The sequence below is a fragment of the Euphorbia lathyris genome, chromosome 4 (genome assembly GCF_963576675.1).
Source record: "Euphorbia lathyris chromosome 4, ddEupLath1.1, whole genome shotgun sequence".
Lineage (NCBI taxonomy): Eukaryota > Viridiplantae > Streptophyta > Magnoliopsida > Malpighiales > Euphorbiaceae > Euphorbia > Euphorbia lathyris.
The window spans coordinates 95,680,938-95,695,577 of NC_088913.1; the positions used below are offsets into that span (position 1 = coordinate 95,680,938).

General features: G+C 33.9%; 3 non-coding genes across 3 annotated transcripts; all 3 read right to left on the bottom strand.

The window, feature by feature from the left end:
- Positions 1-4,561: 4,561 nt before the first annotated feature.
- On the bottom strand, positions 4,562-4,634 carry TRNAF-GAA (transfer RNA phenylalanine (anticodon GAA)). The gene has a single exon. It is a non-coding gene; the product is annotated as a tRNA-Phe (tRNA).
- Positions 4,635-5,054: 420 nt separating this feature from the next.
- Positions 5,055-5,127, bottom strand: TRNAF-GAA (transfer RNA phenylalanine (anticodon GAA)). Its single transcript has one exon. It is a non-coding gene; the product is annotated as a tRNA-Phe (tRNA).
- Positions 5,128-12,199: 7,072 nt separating this feature from the next.
- TRNAF-GAA (transfer RNA phenylalanine (anticodon GAA)) lies at positions 12,200-12,272 on the bottom strand. The gene has a single exon. It is a non-coding gene; the product is annotated as a tRNA-Phe (tRNA).
- Between the last annotated feature and the right edge of the window lie 2,368 nt (positions 12,273-14,640).

Sequence of the window (14,640 nt, forward strand, 5' to 3'; positions counted from 1 at the left end):
ATGGTCAATGGGGATATGTCGGAGGAATTTTCCCCGGGCAGAGGAATCCGTCAGGGGGATCCTATGAGCCCTTTCCTTTTTGTTATTGCTATGGAGAGGCTCTCTCACCTGATTCAGGATGCGATTGATAATGGGAGTTTCCACCCTGTGGCGATCAACAGCTTCTGTCCCCAGGTGACTCACTTATTCTTTGCAGATGATGTCCTTATCTTTCTTGAGGGTAATGAGGAGCAGTTGAGAGTCATTATGGATATTCTGGATTGTTTTTGTTCGGCCTCTGGGCAGAAGCTTAATATCCAGAAATCTAGGATGATGTGCTCTAAGAATATGAATCAGAGAGTCTGTAAGAGATTAAGTGATCTCTCAGGTATTCCTCTTACTGATTCTCTTGGAAAGTATCTGGGCGTTCCCCTCCACAGTGAGCGTGTGTCTATAGGCTCCTTCAAAGAGACTTTGGATAAAGCTAATTCGAAGTGTGCCACTTGGAAAGCCAAGACTCTGTCTCTCGCTGGCCGCCTCACGTTAATTCAATCTGTTAATTGTGCTGCTCCCAATCACATCATGCAGGCTTGTAAGCTTCCGGATCCTGTGCTTAATGATCTTGACAAGATTAACCGTAGGTTCCTGTGGGGGGAAGCTGCGGAGGGCAGGAAGATCCATCTTGTGCCTTGGAGTGAGGTTTGCCAGCCTAAAGATTCTGGGGGTCTGGGTATTAGGAAAGCAAAGGACAATAATAAAGTTTTATTAATGAAACTCCTTTGGCGTATGTGGCAAAACCCCTCCTCTCTTTGGGTTCGCCTCCTTTGTGGTAAGTATCGGAAAGACAAAATCTTCGGGGGCCCGAAAGAGAGAGTTGTTAATTGTTCCTTCCTCTAGAAAGGACTTAGTGCTGTGTTTGATGAGTTCTGCTCGGGAGTTGGCCTGGAGGTGGGGAATGGTAAGTCCATTAGTTTCTGGTTTGATAACTGGATTGGGGATAAACCGTTAATTAAGGTGTGTTCTTCCCCCTCGCCTAGTGATATACGCAACTGGAGGAGTGCCGATGTGGTTGACTCGGAAGGGGACTGGATCTGGTCAAAGTTTGATACTTTCTTTAGCCTTGAGACTCTCCTTAGAATGCGGGGAGTGAAGGTGAGTAATCAAGAGGAAGACTTGGATAGGCACTGTTGGGCGCTGACTAACAATGGAGTTTATTCTTGCAAATCGGCCTTTGAAGCTTTCTCTCTCTTTAGATCTGATCCTCCCTCGGATGTGTGGAAGTCAATTTGGACCCTTAAAGTTCCTTTCCGTATTAGGAGTTTCCTGTGGCTGGGCGTTAAGGACAGGCTTCTTACTAATTCGGATAGGCACAGAAGGCACTTGGCTGATTCTGGAGCTTGCAGTAGATGCAGAGGCCATGTTGAGACTTTGTGCCATGCTCTTAGAGATTGCTCTAATAGTAAAGAGGTTTGGAGGAAAATTCTCCCACACCATATTTTCTCTTCCTTCAATTATGGCACATTCTGAGGTCGACTGGTTCTCTGATGGTGTTAGAGGAAAGTTGCTTCCATACATGGAGCATGGTGACATTTTCTTTGCTATTATCTGTCACCAAGTTTGGAAATGGAGAAACGAGGAGATTTTTGGAGATAAAACTGTTTTTATGACAAACTTAGCTGATTTCTTCTCAAAAAAACTTTTCTCTATTATCGATAGTTTCAAAGGAGAGTCCCTTGCCAGAGCCTCTCAGTGTTGTGATGTCCATCTCGTGGGATGGAGCAGGCCAAGAGAGGGGGTTGTGAAGCTGAATACTGATGGTTCCTCCCTCAGTAACGGTAAGATTGCGGCTGGAGGTGTGCTTAGAGATGCAGGGGGCGCCTGACTTTCTGGGTTCTCCCAGAATTTAGGGTTGGGTTCTTCCTTTTCTGCGGAGCTCTGGGCTATTCTTACTGGAATCAATCTTGCTAAAAGGCTGGGTGTTAAGAGGCTCTCTATGGAGTCTGATAATTTGGAAGCAATCAAAATGATTTCTGAGAATCATTCTATGGGTCTTAACAGTCGCAACCTCATCAAAGCTTTGCTCCTCCTTTGAGTTCGTAGAGTTCAGACACATTTTTAGAGAGCAGAATCGTGTTGCTGATCGCTTGGCGGCGGTGGGCCATGAAGGGACGTTAGGCGTTACTACCCTTCATGTTTCCCCTAGTTTCATCTCTCCTCTTCTCTTAGAAGATAGGATTGGGGTTAGCTTCCCTAGGCTAATTCCTGGGTAGTTTGTTGTTGTTCGTTTTTCTTTTCCTTTTCTACCAAAAAAAAAAAATTATCTCCTACTATGGCCCTGTTTGGTAAAGAGCGTTTTGGGATAAAAAGAGCGGTTTTGACCAACTTTAGTGGTTTGACCACTGAAACTGCTGATTGGAGTGTTTGGTGAAGAGAGGTTTGGGAGAGAGTTTTGGGATGAAAACGCTAATTTAGAAAAAGCTCATTTTAGGAGCGTTTTCAATTAGCGTTTTGCAATATTAAAATTAATGGACTTCTTTAACCCTAATAGATAGACTCCTCCTCCAATATTAAAAAAAGAAATGCCCTTATTCGTCTTTTTGCACAAACCGCTATTATCAATCAGCTAATTTTTACCAAACAGGTCTACACAAACAGCTAGTCAAATCAGCTAATGTAATCAGCTAACAGCTAACAGCTAATGCAATCGGTTAACAGCTAACAGCTAATTCCCAAACAAGGCCTATATATATATATATATATATATCAACAAAGTATTTTTAAATTGCTCCCCAAAAGTGTCAAACGAAACATTTTATTTAAATTAAATAATTGAAAAGAAAAAATTAAATTTAGAACGGTAGTATAGTGTTAGATGGTGTTTGTTTCAGCTTTTCGGATGAGCGTTTAGCGTTTCGCTCCAAACCGCAGGAAATATAGTGTTTGTTTAGGTTTATATAAACGCAGCGTTTAACATTTTCTCTGGAAACTGCAGCGTTTTGGAGCGTTTCACGAAAAACTACTATTTGAAGCTTTTCATAAACAGTTGTTTGCAGTTATTTGTTATTGACAAAATTATTCTTCTTATTCCCACAAAATACTTTTATTCTTTAACATTATTGATATTTCTATAACATAATTATTAGAAAAACAAGGTTTTATTGCATTCAATAATTTTTTTATTTTTTATATAGATTATTTTTATTAATTTGTGTAACACATTTTTTATTATATAATAGGATAAGGTGCAAAAATACCCCTAACATTTATAACTAGAAACAATTTTACCCTTAACATCTAAAATGATGCAATTATACCCCTAATTTTGGCAGCCAAAAGCAATTTTACCCCTAATATTGACAAGTTGGGTCAATTTGAAAAATAATTTATCAAACTGTCTTCTTGGTCATGAATATTGTCATCTACACTTTACATGTGCACCATTTTATCATCGTCAGTAACAGATCACAAACATATGATTAGACATGAATTTTTTTTTAAGAAAATAAAAATATATATATTGTCTTTTGTACGAGTTGGACAAAAAAAATTCAAATATTTCGCCGAATTTATATATATTAACTTATAATTTTATTATTAAATGATAAAAATATGAAATCGTTTTTTTGGAACTAATGATATGTGCAATTGGTGTAGAATAAGAAATAAAATATCTATGTTTTCTAATAATATCTGAAATCGATCAAACTTGCCAATGTTAGGGGTAAAATTACTCTTAGCTACTAGCGTTATGGGTAAAATTGTACTATTTTAGACGTTAAGAGTAAAATTATTCCTAGTTATAAACGTTATGAGCATTTTTTCACATTTTCTCTTTTATAATTTCATCGTTTATTAATTTAAAACATGTCAATTTTAGATATTTTAAATCCAAACAGCAACAGTTCAATATAATTTTACCAAACACTAATAATTGAACAGCTAATAACAAACAGCTAACAGCAACAGCTAAAAGCTTACTACGACTGCAAACAGCTAACAGCAATCGTAACAGCTATTAGCTAACAGCTGAACCAAACAGGCCCTTAATCACTGTCCAAAAATAAGGCCGCATAGACATCTTAGGCGCAAAATCTGTTCCAATTTTCTACAATTAATTCCTCTCAACGTTTTTTTGCCCTAATGCAATTTTTAACTGCCTAAACGACGATGGAAAAACATTTTTTTATTGTGAATTTATTTTTTGTTTTATCATAATTTACCTTTGAGTTGTTTCAATGATATTGTTGTTGAAACGGTGATGTTTGTAAATTTTTTAAGATATACATTACAAATACGTGTTTTTGTTATATTAAATAATTTTATATTATTATTTTTACATAGTATAACACATATTTCAACTGAATTTATTATTTATATAAAAATTTGTTGATTAACAAATAAACAATACAAAAAATACAAATCTGATTAATCTTTGAGAGTATGTCCGCCCGACTAGTGCCTAACATTTTTTACGACCTTTTGTATAATTGATCTTTTATAAATAAAAATCTATGTATTAACGAAACAGAGGCTTTATATTAACGAAATGGCGAAGAGAAAAATTAAGGAAAAAAATATAAAATGCGGTGAAGGTAGATTGAACACCCGACCTTCAGATCTTCAGTCTGACGCTCTCCCAACTAAGCTATCCTCGCTACCTACCTAATGATGAAAAAATATTTTTTTATTGTGAATTTATTTTTTGGTTTATCATAATTCACTTTTGATTTGTTTCAACGATATTACTGTTTAAACGTTGATGTTTGTAAATTTTTAAAGATATATATTTTAAATATACATGTTTTTCTATATTAAATAATTTTATATTATTATTTTTAGATAGTATAACACATATTTTAACTAAATTTATATAAATATTTGTTGATTAACAAATAAATAATACAAAAATACAAATCCGATTAATCTTTAAGGACCTGTCCGTCCGACTAGTGCCTAACATTTTTTACGACCTTGTGTATAATTGATCTTTTATAAATAAAATCTATGTATTAACGAAACGGAGGCTTTATATAAACGAAACGACGAAAAGAAAAATTAAGGAAAAAAGTATAAAATGCGGTGAAGGTGGATCGAACACCTAACCTTCAGATCTTCAGTCTGACGCTCTCCCAACTAAGCTATCCCCGCTACCTAAATAATGATGAAAAAATACATTTTATTGTGCATTTATGTTTTGGTTTATCATAATTCACCTTTGAGTTGTTTCAACTATATTTGTTTAAAGATATATATTATAAATATACGTATTTTTCTATATTAAATAATTTTATATTATTATTTTTAGATAATATTACATATAGTTTAATTGAATTTGTATACGTGTTTAAAGATATTATTGTTTTTGTTTTTTTGGTAGAAACAGGAAAGGAAAAAATAAACAACCAAAAGAAAATCTAACCTGGGATCAGCCTAGGCAGGGCCGTCTCCAACATTTTAGAGGCCCTAGGCGTATTGTGCATTTTTTTCATATTTAAATTTAATACTATTTTAGAAATAATAAATATTAAATAGTAAAATAAATAAATTATTAACTACAATTCAAGTCATATAATAATAACATAAAGCTAATAAATTATTATTTTTCTTGCTTTTGTACATGTAAAATCGAGTTTTCTTTTATATATTTAAAATCAAGTTTCTTCTCACCAGTCATGCGAGAAGCAAGCAGACGACAAAGTATTTATTTCTGGAAATTAATCTTGTACGGCTGAACTTGAACCTAATCGCAAGATTCTATTGAAAGAAATAGAAGAATTTATCTTCGAGATTAAAAATTGGTTGAGTCGCGTATTTATTATGAATTACAGGCTTAAATCACTAATTGGACATCGATTGATCTAAGGAATCTTATCATTTGGCGCTTGATCTATCCAAAATTTTATCATTTGGCCACTGAACTATCCCAATTGGTGAAATTTCAATCCAATTTGGATGGAAACTTGATAGAATTATTGACATATGATGATATTTTGATAATTAGACTTGATAAATTTTAGTTTAGAGATTTGTTTTCTTGTTTTAATCTCATTAATTATTTGGTAAATCAACTTTAAAACGTACGGCATGTCAAGCCCATATGTCAAAATATCACCACATATCATAAGGAAACAATTTTATCAATACATCATCAAAATTAAGTAGAATTTCATCAATTTGAATAGTATATGGTCCAAATGTGACCAAATGATAAATTAGTGGCCAAATATTAAAATTTTAAATGTCAAGCCCATATGTCAAAATATCACCACATATCATAAGGAAACAATTTTATCAATACATCATCAAAATTAAGTAGAATTTCATCAATTTGAATAGTATATGGTCCAAATGTGACCAAATGATAAATTAGTGGCCAAATATTAAAATTTTAAATAAATCAGAGTCTAAATAATATTTTATACCAAATTACAAATTGTAATTTGTAAGTGCATTTCATCTTGTAATTAAAAAATAAAAAAATTTAAAAATTTAAAAATCACTACAATAACAAAATAATAGTTTATACAATTTTTCCAAATATGAAAATAAGTTCAGAAAAAATGTACATGTGTTGTCAAAAGAAAGAAAAAAAATAAGAGAAAAAATGAACCAATAAATGTTGATCCAAGGAATTGCCTAAATTGAGTGAAATTTCATCAATTTAAATAGTTTATGCTCTAAATGTGATCAAATAATAAATTAGTAGTCAAATATTAAAATTTTAAATAAATCAGAGTCTAAATAACATTTTACACCAAATTACAATTTATAAGTGAATTTTATAATAACTACAATAACAAAGTAATAATTCATACATTTGTGTTGTCCAAGAAAGGAAAAAAAAATAAGAGAAAATGTGAACAAAAAAATGCTATTCCAAAGAATCGAAACCTTGCATTTGTAAACATCTCCATTATATCTTTATCATTCAGTCTAGCAATATCTTTTGTTATATATTTAAATATATATACCTTTTAACCATAACTTTTTTTTAACAATTATCAAATTTAAAAAAAATTCCGATCGGAGGCCCCCGGAAGTCGGAGGCCCTAGGCGGCCGCCTAGGCAGCCTCCCCCTAGAGCCGGCCCTGAGTCTAGGGAAGCTAACCCCAATCCTATCTTCTAAAAGAAGAGAAGAGAGAAAAATAGGAGGATCAGAAAGGGTAGTGACACCCAACATCCCCTCATGACCAGCCGCCGCCAAGCGATCAGCAACCCGGTTCTGCTCTCTGAAAATGTGGCTGAACTTTATGAACTCAAAGGAAGAGCAGAGCATTTTAATAGCTTTGATAAGGTTTTGGCTATTAAGACAAATAGCATGATTATCAGAAATCATTTTAATGGCCTTCATGTTATCAGACTCAACAGATAGCAACTTTAAACCCAGACTCTTGGCAAGCTTGATACCAGAGAGAATACCCCAAAGCTCCGCTGAAAAGGAAGAGCCCAATCCCAGATTCTGGGTGAACCCAGACAGCCAGGCTCCCCCCGCATCTCTAAGAACCCCTCCAGCAGCAATCTTCCCATCATTGAGGCAGGAGCCATCCGTATTCAATTTTACCACCCTTTCTCTCGGCCTGCTCCAACCAATGAGGTGGACATCTCTCTTCTGGGTAGACCTGGAAAGGGAATCCCCTTTGAAACTCTCAGTAATATTAGAAAGTTTTTCCGAGAAGAAACCAGCTAAGTTAGAAACAAAAACAGCTTTATCACCAAAAATCTCCTCGTTCCTCCATTTCCAAATTTGGTGACAAATGATAGCAAAGAAAATATCGTCATGCTCCATGTTCGCCAGTAACTTCCCACTAACACCATCAGAGAATCAGTCACGCTCAGAGTGGGCAAGGAAGGAAGAAAGAATGTGGTGTGGGAGAATTTTCTTCCACACCTCTTTACTCTTAGAGCAGTCCCTAAGAGCATGGCAAAAAGTTTCATCATGACCTCTGCATCTACTGCAAGCTCCTGAATCCACCAGATGTCGTCTAAGCCTTTCCGAATTAGTAAGCAACCTGTCCTTAACCCCCAGCCATAAGAAACTCCTAATACGGTAAGGGATTTTTAGGGCCCAAATGAATTTCCAAGTATCAGAGATAGGACCGGACCTGTTGAGGGTAAATGCTTCAAAGGCCGATTTGCAGGAATAAGCTCCATTGTTAGTCAGGGCCCAGCAATGCCTATCCTTATCTTCCTCTTGATTACTTATCTTCACTCTAATTCTAAGGAGAGTATCCAGGCTAAAGAAGGTGTCAAACTTAGACCAAATCCAATCCCCCTCAGAATCAACCACATCATTGATCCTCCAATTACGGATATTACTAGGCGGAGGGGAGCTACACAGTTCTAACAATGGTTTGTCCCCAATCCAGATATCATTCCAGAAACTGATGGATTTGCCATTACCCACCTCTAAGCCAACCCCCGAGCAGAACTCTGCAAACACAGCGCTAAGCCCTTTCTAGAGGAAAGAACAATTAACAACTCTCTCCTTAGGTCCCCCAAAAATTTTGTGTTTTCGATATTTTCCACAGAGAAGAAGAACCCAAAGAGAGGAGGGGCATTGCCACATTCTCCAAAGGAGCTTCATTAATAAGACTTTGTTATTATCCTTAGCTTGTCTTATCCTAAGACCTCCCATACTCTTCGGCTGGCAGACCTCCTTCCAAGGGACAAGGTGAATCTTTTTTCCCTCTCTAGACTCTCCCCAAAGGAAACGCTGGTTAATTTTGTCAAGCTCATTAAGAACAGGCTCAGGCAGTCTACATGCTTGCATGATATGATTAGGAGCCACGCAATTGACAGACCGAATAAGCGTTAGATGGCCTGCCAGGGAAAGAGAATTAGCTTTCCAACTAGCACACAACTCATTAGTTTTATCCAGAGTTTCTTTAAAAGAGGATTTGGAAACTCTGTCGCTATGGAGGGGGACCCAAGATACTACCCAAAGAGTGAGTAAGAGGAATACCAGATAAATCACTTAGCCTTTTACAAACGCCTTTATCCATGTTTTTAGAACAAAGCATCCGAGATTTTTGGATATTAATCTTCTGGCCAGAAGCAGTGCAGAAACAATTAAGGATATCCATAACCACACAAACTTGCTCCTCATTCCCTTCCACAAAGATCATCACATCGTCAGCGAAGAACAAATGGGTAATAGGAGGGCAGAACTTGTTGATAGACACATGATGGAAATTCCCATTGCTCACAGCCTCTTGGATCAGGTGCGACAACCTTTCCATAGCAATAACAAAAAGGAAATGGCTCATAGGATCTCCTTGACGGATCCCCCTGGAGGGAGAGAACTCATCAGACATATCTCCATTGATCAAAACCTGAAAAACAGGAGAAGAAATGCAATCCTCAATCAATCTCCTCCATCTTTCCGGGATACCAGCTCTCTTTAAACTGTCCAGAAGAAAACTCCAGTTTAAACGGTCATACGCTTTCTCCAGATCCAACTTGAGAGCCACAATCCCTTTCTTACCCTTCTTCATCTTCATGGAGTGAACCATCTCTTGGGCAATAACCACATTATCCATCATTTTCCTGCCAGGAACAAAACTGCCTTGATTCTGGCTGATAATCTCAGGAAGAATACGTCGGAGTCTATTAGCCACAATTTTAGTAATAGCTTTGTACAACACATTGCAAAGACTAATCGGCCTCATTTGTAAAAAGGAGGAAGGTTTTTCAACTTTTGGGATCAGAAACAGGAGGGTTTTATTCACCAGCCTAATATCGTTGGATCCGCCGAAAACACCTAAAACAAAACTGTAAATGCCTTCCTTCACAGTTTCCCAGTGTTTTGTGGTAAAAACTAGCAGGAATACCATCGATCCCCGGAGCTTTAGTAGCTCCAATACTAGAGAACGCCAGATCAATCTCTTTCTGGTCAATAGGATGGAAAGCCCTTAATAGCATCCTCCTCCAGCCTAGGGATGGAGATCCCAGAAAGGGCTTTATCCAGATTCACATCATCCTCTTTAAATAAGTCCTTATAGAAGGCAAGGACCAGGCGACGAATATCTTCATCCTCATAGACCCAATCACCATTGGAGTCTTTAATGGCATCGATCCGATTCCTCTGCCTCCTAATAATAGTAGAAAGGTGGAAAAACCTGGTATTCCGGTCACCGTCCTTAATCCAAGCCTTTCTAGATTTCTGAAACCAAAGAAGCTCTTCCTGTCTAAGCACAGCTTCCAACTCGTTCTGGAGAGATCTAAGGTGACAATTCAGGCTGTGATCAAAACGGATCTCCAAACAGCGTTGAATGCCTTCAATTCTTCTTAAAAGCTTATTATTGTTTAAACGTTGATGTTTGTAAATTTTTAAAGATATATATTATAAATATACGTGTTTTTTTATATTAAATAATTTTATATTATTATTTTTAGATAGTATAACACATAGTTTAATTGAATTTGTATAAAAATTTGTTGATTAACAAAGGAAAATACTATTAAAAAAACGAAGGAAAATACAAAAATACAAATCTCATTAATCTTTGAAGGCTCTGTCCGCTCGACTAGTGTAACATTTTTAACGACCTTCTGTATAATTAAGATTTTAAAAATAAAAAAATTAACCAATATGGTTTAATTATACTATGTGGATATGTATTAAGTACAATTCTAAAAATTTATTAATATTTGGATTGAGATTTAAATTAAATTGTATTATCTTGAACTGAACTTTATGGAATCACATAAAAAATTTCATTAAATATAAACAAAATATTTTATAATACTTATTTTTAATCGAATAGAAAATTTCATTAAGAAAACGAAAAATCCTTACAAAGAATCGAATTCAGGAACTCAAGGATGCTAAAAGAAAATAAATGAAAGGATTAGTATTGGAATTTGATTGACGAACCATATTATATGGATCGTCTCGTTCGCTCATATTAAAACAAAAGTCACTGAAAATCCGTGATGATGAAGAAGTAGTATACGAATGTCCTCGATGACACCCCGAACTCCGATAAATAGTGTCTCTTGGAGTGAACCGCATCCACAATATTCTTCGCATCCACCTCAAACGTCACATTCACATACCGACACGAAGATACACACTCCATTCTTTCTCGCAATGTTATGGCTTCAACCAGATTAGCTGAAATTAATCCTGAATTCTGAATCACACTCTTGCACCGAATCGTTTCTCCCCCACGAACAAATCGGCATCCACATTTCATTTAATTCGACCCAGCAACGGAGGCTACCAGTTTGAATCCCAATACCCACCGATCCGACTCCTTCAATGCTTCTATGGGTGATCGATAGCTCCCTTACCATAATTGTTGGTTCCTTTAGCTCCAAATCGTCCAAAGCACAATCGCGCACCTGCTAGCTTACTCGATGCTCGCAGTAGCACATAAATGCAGAACCCAATCCTCGATCATCTCCCACTCCTCAACATAAATGCATCTGCTAGCTTCCTCGATGTTCCGTTTTGTTCATACAAAGCGCATTTTATAATACTCTTTGATAAATATGTATAACCTAAACAAAATAGTAGGTATAAAATGGATCAAACCTTATACATTATTTAATAAAAAAAATATTAATATTATCTACTTAATTTGAAAAATTATAGTTTTTATTTGAAAAAATAAATAAAATAGAAAAGGTATGAATTAAAATATACCAAATTGTATGAAAAATACTAGCTTTTTACCTGAATATCATAATTGACTATAAAATTACAACTAAATCATATCATCAAACTTAATTTTCAATATTTCATTTTCTTTCTATATATACCAAATAAAATATACTTTTACACCTAATTTAAAAGGTTTTAACCCCAATTTATAAATTCTAAATTCTTGATAATATAGTTTAGATCCATAATTTATAAACTTTAATTTTTAAAAATAATGATTTTATTAGTTTGATATAATTCAAAATTATGATTTGACATTGTTGAAAATAATTTTTTAAAAGTGAATTTCTATATAAATTTCCCAAATACCTACACAAGTATATAATGGGCTTAATTCAAGAAAGAAAGCCCATTAATTTTCCAAAGGAAAAGATTGGGCCCAGAATTCGTTAAAACAGGAAAGTGGAAAATAACAGTTGGGTTTTGTATTAGCGAAACGGAGGCTTTGTATGAACAAAACGGTCAAAAATAATAGTTGGGCTCTGTCTTAACAAAACGGAGGCTTTATACTAATGAAACGGCGAAAAGAAAAATTAAGGAAAAAATATGAAATGCGGTGAAGGTGGATCGAACACCTGACCTTCAGATCTTCAGTCTGACGCTCTCCCAACTGAGCTATCCCCGCTACTTGTTATAATTGTAAGTTACTGTTTTTTATATATTGAATAGTGAAAATCCACTATCTTCTTCCCCCCAACTCCAATCCATGTAACGTCATTATTATTATGTTTAAAAAGAAAAATTATTATGTTTAAAAAAATGAATTATTATACCAAAAAAAAAAAAAAAGAATTATTATATGAAGGATATGGTGTTTTACAAAGCAAATATTAATTCCGTTTATTTTTATTTTTTAGAACCGTCTTTTTCCTTTTTAATTTTAAATAGGGAACAAAAAAATTGTTTGATAAAAATTAAAAATAGTTGCTTCTAACCAAAAAAAAACCCAACTAATATCTGCTACCAATCAGTACAGTAAACAACGAATAATTAAGAGTAATATCAGATGAGCCAAACATGCCTTTATACTTAAATTATGAAATAGTAAAAAATAATAATTTATTTAACATTTCTAAAAAAAAAAAAACAAACAATTTTTGAGAAATCCATTGGAAACAATGTCTTCCACTACTCCAATTTTGAAGATATTTTTATGGGATGTTCTCCATCTTTTGAGGAACTAGAATTCCCTTTCGAAAACTTGGATTGGAGTTGGTTAAGGCTGTTGAAAAAAATCATTTTCGAACAAACATGTTTTTCCACAGCCTTATATACAGATGTTAGTAGAATGTTTATTTCTCTTTTTATTCTGTTTCGTTTTGGCTTCATAAATAGTCTCAGAACTTGTGAAGATCAAGATTCCATCACAAATCAGTAGGATTCCTGCGATTTGAGCTCCAAAAGATCAGTTTTCGAAAGAAAACGTGATATTGAAAATGTTGATTTATCTTTTATGATTTTTGAGAATAAATAAGGCTTAAAGCATTATTTGGCCATGACCTATTCAAAATTGGGTCATTTGGCCTCTGCCCTATTATTTGGTTACATTTGGCCATTGACCTATCACATTTGGTGAAATTTCACCCAATTTGTATGAATATTTAACGGAATCGTTATCTCATTGATAAGTAATGATACTTTGACACTTAAACTTGAAAGGTGATATTCCTTAAAGTTTTTTTTTCCACATTATGTGGAAATAATTAATTAGATTAAAAAAATAAAAAACAAATCCTAAACTAAAATCTATTAAGTTCAAGTGTCAAAACATCGTTACTTATCAATAAGATAATGATTCGGTTAAATTTGAATCCAAATTGGGTGAAAGTTCACCAATTTGGGATATATCAGGGGCCAAATGTGACCAAATAATAGGTTAATGGTCAAATGATAAAATTTTGAATAGATCAGGGACCAAATAGTACTTTAAGCCAATAAACAAACACATTTATTTTTGAAAAACAAATAAGGAAATTATTCAATTTAAAAATATTTATGGATAACGAAGATTTAATGAAAAAGGAATCAACTTGTTATTATTGTTGTTATTTTTCTCTTTTGTTACTATTAATTATTTTTATTTTAAAAAAAGTAAAATGGTTAAGATCGGATATGGAGTTCTAATATTATCAGATAAGATAAGTTTTATAGTCTAGTAAATAAGAACTTCCTTTCTAATCTATTATGTGAATTATGTATTAAAATTTTAAAATACGTGCAATACATATTCCACATTTAACTTACTTTTTTGCAACCGAATGATTAATTTATTACATTTTATGCAAGTTCAGGGGTTAACTGAATATTTTATGAAAATTTAGGGGGCCAATCAAGCTTTTATGATAAATTTAGGGGGCAAATGATGTATTAAACCTATTTTTTAATATATTATAGAGTTATGACGGGTAACGGGTACCCTAGGGGTATTTCCATACCCGTTCCATTATCCTAACGGGTAATGATTTTGATTCCATACCCGTCTCATATCTTTTTATATAAGGGTACGGATAATCCTATTAGGATCAGATAGTGCCGGGTACCTGGGGATACACTACCAGTTACCAGCCATTTATAGTAAAAGAAAAAGATGAATATGTGTTATTGAATGAATGATTGTACATTAAAGAGAAGCATCAGCAGCCTTAAGGAGGCCAAAAAGAAGAAAAGGAGAGGAGAAAAAAGAGTTGTGATCTGAATCAAAAAAAGTCAAATACATTAATATCATAATTAAGTAAAAAATTATAACTAAGTCATACTATCAAATTTAATTATTAATATATCATTATTCTCTATATATCATGATTTTATACCTTAATTTAAAAATTCTAGACTCCAATTCATAAATCATAAACACTAGAAAATATATTCTAAATTTCTAATTTATAAATTCTAATTTTTAAAATATATTAAAAGTACTGCTTTTACTAGTTTGACATAATCCAAATTTATGGCTTGACATAGTTGTAATTAGTTTTTAAAAAGATGAATTTCTG